The sequence below is a fragment of the Physella acuta genome, unplaced genomic scaffold, assembly GCF_028476545.2.
Source record: "Physella acuta isolate Inbredline_101_S28 unplaced genomic scaffold, ASM2847654v3 ptg000579l, whole genome shotgun sequence".
Taxonomy (NCBI): domain Eukaryota; kingdom Metazoa; phylum Mollusca; class Gastropoda; family Physidae; genus Physella; species Physella acuta.
In genome coordinates, this window is record NW_026732098.1 from 701,444 (window position 1) to 708,929 (window position 7,486).

Here is a 7,486-nt window from a genome sequence, read left to right on the forward strand (position 1 = left end):
ATAACTGTACATTTAAATCTATGGGTCGCCAAACCCTAAAAAAAAAAATCAGTTCGGGTACTACGTTAATGATCTCTGACCGCAGCCATTCAAGAGAAGGTGCGTGTTTATAGAGCGTCCGAGTATTACATTACAGATTAAGACCGCGTTCTCACAAGAGAAGGTCCGTATCTATAATTAGAAAGTGAACCATGTGACAGCCAGCTTCATGTTATTTATGAGTTTCGCGATGCCGGTAATTTAGACGTTTTAGAAATCAGGAGAACTTTACCATAAAACAGTCTCGGCCCGATGTATCAAACAGTATAGACTTTATAATTTGTTTAGTGTGCCTACACTATTTTAAAACAAGAATCACTATGGCCTTAACTATTATACTTAACATCCCTACACAGAAGCGTAGCGAGGGGGGGGGGGGGGTGCGGATCGCACCGGGTGACACTATTAAGGGGGGTCACACCAAGGCAAAAAATAGCAAAATATATAGAGAAAAACTTGAGGGGGGTGCAAATCGAAAGTTTGAGGTGGGGGGGGGGGTGCAAATCAAAAGTTTGAGGGGGGGGGGGGTGCAAATCGAAAATTTGAAAGGGTTTTTTCCCGGGAAGGGTCGCTACGCCTCTGGGGGGGGGGTGTCACCATTAAGTGCCGCACCGGGTGACACCCGACCTCGCTACGCCACTGTCCCTACAATTAATTAAAATAAACATGTGCTTAATCACTTTACGAATACCGTTAAAGTTTACCAAAATGAAAATGGACATAATTACTGTATAAATGCTCTTCAAAAATATAAACATAAATACAAGTATAATGTATTTAAATATGACCTGACAATATATAAAATAAATATGAACATAATTACTGTATGGATGCCTATCAAACGTATCGTGGTGAATATGCATAATTACACAAAAGATGCCCATACAGTGTATAAATTATGATTTTAGGGATAAATAATCTGGATTTCCGGGGCATGTCCCCATCCGCTCTCCCCCCCCCCCTCCCTCCTCTGCAAGACATCATTAGGTCACTGACTGTTTACTACAGACACCCCCGCCTGCTCACTAAAAAAAACGTCTTCAACGGTCCATAGGGTATCTTTTTACGTTTTTTCCCGATTTTACCTCCCATGTCAGGTCGGGGGCTAATTCGCGACCGCCATCTCTAGTCACCTCAGGACAATAGCGAGTCGACCGTGTCAGCGATTTGTGACACTAATGTCTTTCTTTAGAATAACAGTCTGTCCCAGTCCATGTAGAGTAGAGGATAACTCACTAACATCAGCCTTGGCCTCAGTTTTAACATACAACAACTTCGGCCATTTAGTAGTTTTTTTGTTTTTTAAATTTAATTCGGCAAAGATTATTTAAGTTTACAAACTAATTCAGGCAACAATGGCCTTGCTGAAGCGCGGGGCCCCTTCAAGCGCGGGGCCTGGGGCGGCCGCCCCGTTTGCCACCCCCTAACGCCGGCTCTGCTAGTGGTATCTATTCTATGGCCGTCTACCTACCAGCCAGTGGTTCCTAACCCCACCGACTTTAACCGAACCCTTTTTAATAGAAATGTTTTTTTTTGTCAAACTCAAAACATAATGCAACAGATACCATGGGGTATCATTCAGGGGGGATTATTTAAACCAGGGGTCTCCAAACTTTTCAGTCCGAGGGCCGCATTAACTATCAAATTTCAGTTCAGGGGCCAGTTTCTTCCAGGCATGTCTTTGATTTTTCTGGGCAAAGTTCCTCAGCCATCACAAACAAACGTTTTTTCCGTGGACAAAAAAATCTCCGCGGGCCGGATAAGAGGACCTCGCGGGCCGCATCCGGCCCGCGGGCCGTAGTTTGGAGACCCCTGAGATTTTAAACCATTTTTTCTGGGTAGCGGCCCATGTGGAACCGCAACTGTTGATGTTATTTTTGTGCTCTTCGGTGAGCAATGTTTCCCCGTGTTTCCCATGTCATGTGACCTCTGTGTAGTTGTGAATGTGTCAACTGGATTCAAACCCCAGTCTGCGGGTGATCAGGACAGTATACTGACACGGACATAGAAGAACTAGAGTAATGTATATAGACCTAATGAAGGGCTTTATGATTTTATATCATACTAGTGCCACATGTTGCGGACTAGATATGTGAAGTGAGTTCATTATAATGTATATTTATAATACTTGTTGGCATTATATTCAAGTAGATCTATATTGTCCTACTGTATTAACACTGTATTATTTTACGACAAAGCTGCATGGTATGTAAGCATCGGCATCCGTGTATTTGAATGATATAGCATACATGTGGTATTGTTAAATAAGTATGTAATCTATTATTGTGTTCAGAGTTTCTTCCCTGCATCTCTTCCCCCCCCCCCCCCGAAGAAAGTCTACCACCCCCCCCCCCCCACCACCGAACGAAATGGAATTTATATAGAAAATATATACTTTTGACAGTGTCCGCCCCCCGAAAATTGTCCGCCCCCCCCCCCCTCCGCCCGAAAATTTCGAGAGCACCCCCGGAGAACAAAAAATCCGGAAGAAACACTGCTTGTGTTGTCCATCTTCATGTAGCTCAAGGGTGTTCTCTTAGTATTGCCAGTGCTTGACTAGAATTGCTCAACTTGACACAAATATAATACGTTTAGGCAAAAGCGCTAATGGTCAGAGACAGGTAAAAATCTCGTACAACCCGAAAGGTACCAAATTTTAAAAAAAACTGGATTAAAAAAAAATCGAGTCATCCTTTAAACTCATTTCAAGGGTTGTTTCAGGTATGCGTGCCTACAGTTTTGATGAAGTAGAAACTATACTTTGGTCTAGTATTTGTCACATTTGAATGTGATAAACAAAGGTAATAATATCAGCATCAATAAACTATGAGCCAGTATGGAGTTTCATTAGGTCGAGTCAAGCCGAGGTTCCGCTGGGTTGGACCCCATTGGGACGAGGTCCCGTTGGGTTGGACCCCATTGGGACGAGGCCCCGTTGGGTTGGACACCATTGGGACGAGGTCCCGTTGGATTGGACCCCATTGGGACGAGGCCCCGTTGGGTTGGACCCCATTGGGACGAGGTCCCGTTGGATTGGACCCCATTGGGACGAGGTCCCGTTGGATTGGACCCCATTAGGCCGAGGTCCCGCTCGGTTGGACCCCATTGGGACGAGGTTCCGCTGGGTTGGACCCCATTGGAACGGAACGAGGTCCCGTTGGGTTGGACCCCATTTGGCCGAGGTCCCGCTGGGTTGGACCCCACAAGAACGGACCCCATTGGGCCCAGGTCCCCGCCTGTCCGACCTTTCAGATGTTACATAGCCTTATCGTTATGTACACGTGACCTCTTGCACCTAGAAACTCGATTGACCCGAGGCGTTGATGCGAATCTTGTCCCCCCCCCCCCCACAATCTCGACTCATCCCACACAGCCATCTGAAGACAATGACAAAAATAACTTGTCAATCTTGACAGGGCGTGGGAAGGTCTAAGTTAACAAGCAACTAAAAATTGCGTTGGTGGACTTGTCAGTTTTGGGCGCCTCTACTCTAGAACATGCAGTTTTGTAAGTTCTGAACTTAATAATACGCATTGATGTAAGTTCTGAACTCTATAACATGTAAGTTCTGAACTTAATAATACGCATTGATGTAAGTTCTGAACTCTATAACATGTAAGTTCTGAACTTAATAATACGCATTGATGTAAGTTCTGTACTCTATAACATGTAAGTTCTGAACTCTATAATACGCATTGATGTAAGTTCTGAACTCTATAACATGTTGTGTTGTAAGTTCTGAACTCTATAATATGTTGTGTTGTAAGTTCTGAACTCTATAATATGTTGTGTTGTAAGTTCTGAACTCTATAATATGTTGTGTTGTAAGTTCTGAACTCTATAATATGTTGTGTTGTAAGTTCTGAACTTTATAACATGTTGTGTTGTAAGTTCTGAACTCTATAGCATGCTGTAAGTTCTGATTTGCCTGGATTACACTTCACACATCCACAGAACAAACGTTCTTGATCTCAGGGATCCTGGTAGTCAGAGCTTAGTGCCAGGTAGATTTTACAGGTAAGCCAGCTTTTGTTATATTTCAAGCTAGAAAACAAGATAATAAGAACAAAACGATAACATTTATTGACGTTGATCTATCAATAAAATCCAGAATAAAATCAATAAAACGTTGAATACATCAATAAAATCCAGAATGCACAAAACAAAGTACTCAAACATTTTCACAAAACATTGGTGCCAGTCAACCTCTATTACTAGAGGTAAGTTGTCTAACAGCTTATTAGGTATCTTTAACTACCGATGTCAACCGTAATAAACAGCTCAGTAGGCATCTATAACTACTGATGGCACATGTGATAAGCTACAATTTATGTCACAATGAGGTGAACAGACGTCCTTTAAAGACGTTGCCAACCTGACGTCATCAATCAGTGAATTAAAGACGTCACCAACTTGAGGGCTAAGGGTCATTCTGACCTTTGTTACCACGTGACTTGACATAACAAACTTCGTATCTTCTAAACAAAAATGTGGTGAAAATTATGATACGCTAAATTAGGAGAGAATCGTGTTTATGTAAGGAAGTGGAATGGAACTTGAACAAAACGGCGCCTACAGTTGGGAACATTGATTGTCTGTAAAGACATCTGATTAAATCTGATCAACCTCACACGTTTTGGGCTCGTCGCCTTAAATAAACTTAAAAAAGGATGGGTGTTTTACATAGAACTTTTACGAATGGTGGGGTGGGAGGAGGGGGCGCATGGGTTGTGTAATGTATGAAAAATGCTATGAAATTTTACTTTTGAAAGGGGACGCTTTTATTTATTGCCCGGGCCACTTTGTCACAACCAGCCCACACTACTGATGAGAAAGGGCACTAAATATATTGGTATTTTTTCCCCTTAAGTTTTGATACATCAACAGCAAGTAATTACCAGACAACAAATGCCCTAGCTACGCCACGCTGATAGGTTAAGGGTTTTGATAAGAGTTAATTGAATGGTGGCCTGTATCCACTTACACGTAATTGATAACATCACTTTTTAAAGTAGGCAACTGTTTGATGACTTCAAATTTCTACTTCACACAAAGATAACTTCAGAAGGAGGAAGTTCTTTTCTACGAACCAATCAGATTACGCGTTACATCCGTCTTCATCTCGCCGAAAACTATCTCGGCTTGTGAGCTGGTGACATCACAGTGACGTCACCAGTCCACATCTGTTGGACCTGCACATTGGGTAGGGAAGGTGGGGCTCAAGGTCACACGTTGTCTGGTATACTTGACCCAAGTGACTTGGCATATAATCTGTTATGGACTACCCGTAAAAACAAAGAATTTTAATTTTTCTTGTTTTAAAGTAAGCTAAAATAGTCGTAGGCTTATAACTAATACTAATACATAGCTAGGTGTACTAAACTATACAAATAAAAAAAAAATTTTTTTGCTATTCGATGCGGCAGAAGATAGGATCAACCATTTGTGTTAAAAATGTTTAAAATTTTAAGCCGCCTCAAAAAGATATTTTTCATCTGATCCTTCAAATAATACAAGCAATATTTAAAAAAAAAAAGTTATAACTTGATCAGTCTGTTTCTAATAAATAAAAAAAAAAATTGAGTCACACGCTATTCCCAGGTCCGAAGCTATCTTCTCCTTAAAAAAAAGGTAATTCAACATATAGTCGAATGATGTCAAACTAGTAGGGGGGAGGGGGTCCGTAAATTTATGCCGATGTGTGATGAGGGAGAGGGGGTTCAGATGTTGTGACGTCAACCTTTTGCATTATAAATAAACCGGGAGTGATCTCTCCTAAATTTCTCGAATATTCTTATATAACACTACGTGGGATGGCAACTCGGAATATCGACATGATTTTCAATTACTTAAACTTTTTGAAATAGAATAGAATCTCGTAGAAAAAAGAATTGCGCACCAAGCGAACGCCAAGCAAAATGTGTATAATAGCGCGGAATATTATTAGTACTTAATAAATTCTCATGCTATTTTTTTTTTGAGAAATTGGAAATAACAAATATTACTTCTCCCGACCAACGAAAATTATTCAAAATTTGACAGAAGGCAGAGAATTAGATCTTTTACTTACTTATGAAATTTCATTTATCTATCTGAAATATTACTAACGTTATAGGATTTTGAAAAATTGAAAAAGTTCCACTTTCGGTTATCGGATATCGCTCAAAAGTTGATACGGATCTACGATTTTGATATAATAGTTATATATGAAATTTCACCAACCTAGCTGTAACCGTACTCAAGTTATCATGTTTACAGACACACACATACACACACAGAGACATACGGAAAAGATTGCAAAACTATGTTTTTCCAACTCAGGGAGGTGTAAAACGTCGAGATGAGCAAAAATCTCGATTTTTTTGTACGATTACAAGACTTGGTAAATACGAGAAAGTAAAAAAGCAGTGTTAGAATACGAAATTTAGCCATTGTTTCGCGTTTTAGAAAACTGTTTTAATAAATTGATATAGGAAGTGATTAAATTACTCTAGGTTGACAGAGTCTATATACGATTTTCGAAAAATATCGATGTTTTAAGAAAAATTAATCTGCAATTTTGAGGGGGGGGGGGGGGGGCACGCCATTTAGGGTCCCATAGCCGACCATAATACATTTTTTATAGTTAAAAAAATAATTTTCTTGCATTCTTGACTTGACGATAAAAGCTTTTATAAATAACAAACAAATCTACTACAGTAGTGATGTTATACAGTAACTAACACATGCTGTTGCATAGAAAAAAACATACATGCCTGAGCTGTAGTGTGAAAGATAGGCAAACCTTCAAAACACTTCCAAGACTTATTTCCTTTTTTTAAATAGTTAAATATGGGTACTCATAAGCTCCTTTTGATATATTTGTACTAAACAAATTAAAAAGCTATTACTTCTCTTAATTATTATTTTTTAAAAATTTCAATGGCGGAACTAGAAAAAAAGGGCCACCCCGCAAATAATTTTATTTGCGGGGTGGCCCTTTTTTTCTAGTTCCGCCACTGGGAGGGGTTCTGGCTTTTTGTGACGATGTGTGACTGAGGGGACGGGGGAGGTAAAAAAAAAACACGTCAAAAAGCGTGACGTCATTTACGGATGACCCCCTTACCCCTTAATAAAGTATTAGTATTACAAATACGATGCTCTGTCTAGTCTTCAACTATTTATTGGTTGGAAGAATTCAACAGATAACAGACGTTATCAAATATCTGTGTAGGATATACTGAAGCAGATAATTAGATATCGGCTGCTAAAGTTAGGTTAAAAAGCCCGGTGAAATTCAGTTCTTCGTTTCGATATCACGATCTGGACTGTCTATTAGTGTTGCTGGCAGTCTATTAGTGTTGCTGGTCAGTCTATTAGTGTTGCTGGTCAGTCTATTAGTGTTGCTGGTCAGTCTATTAGTGTTGCTGGTCAGTCTATTAGTGTTGCTGGTCAGTCTATTAGTGTT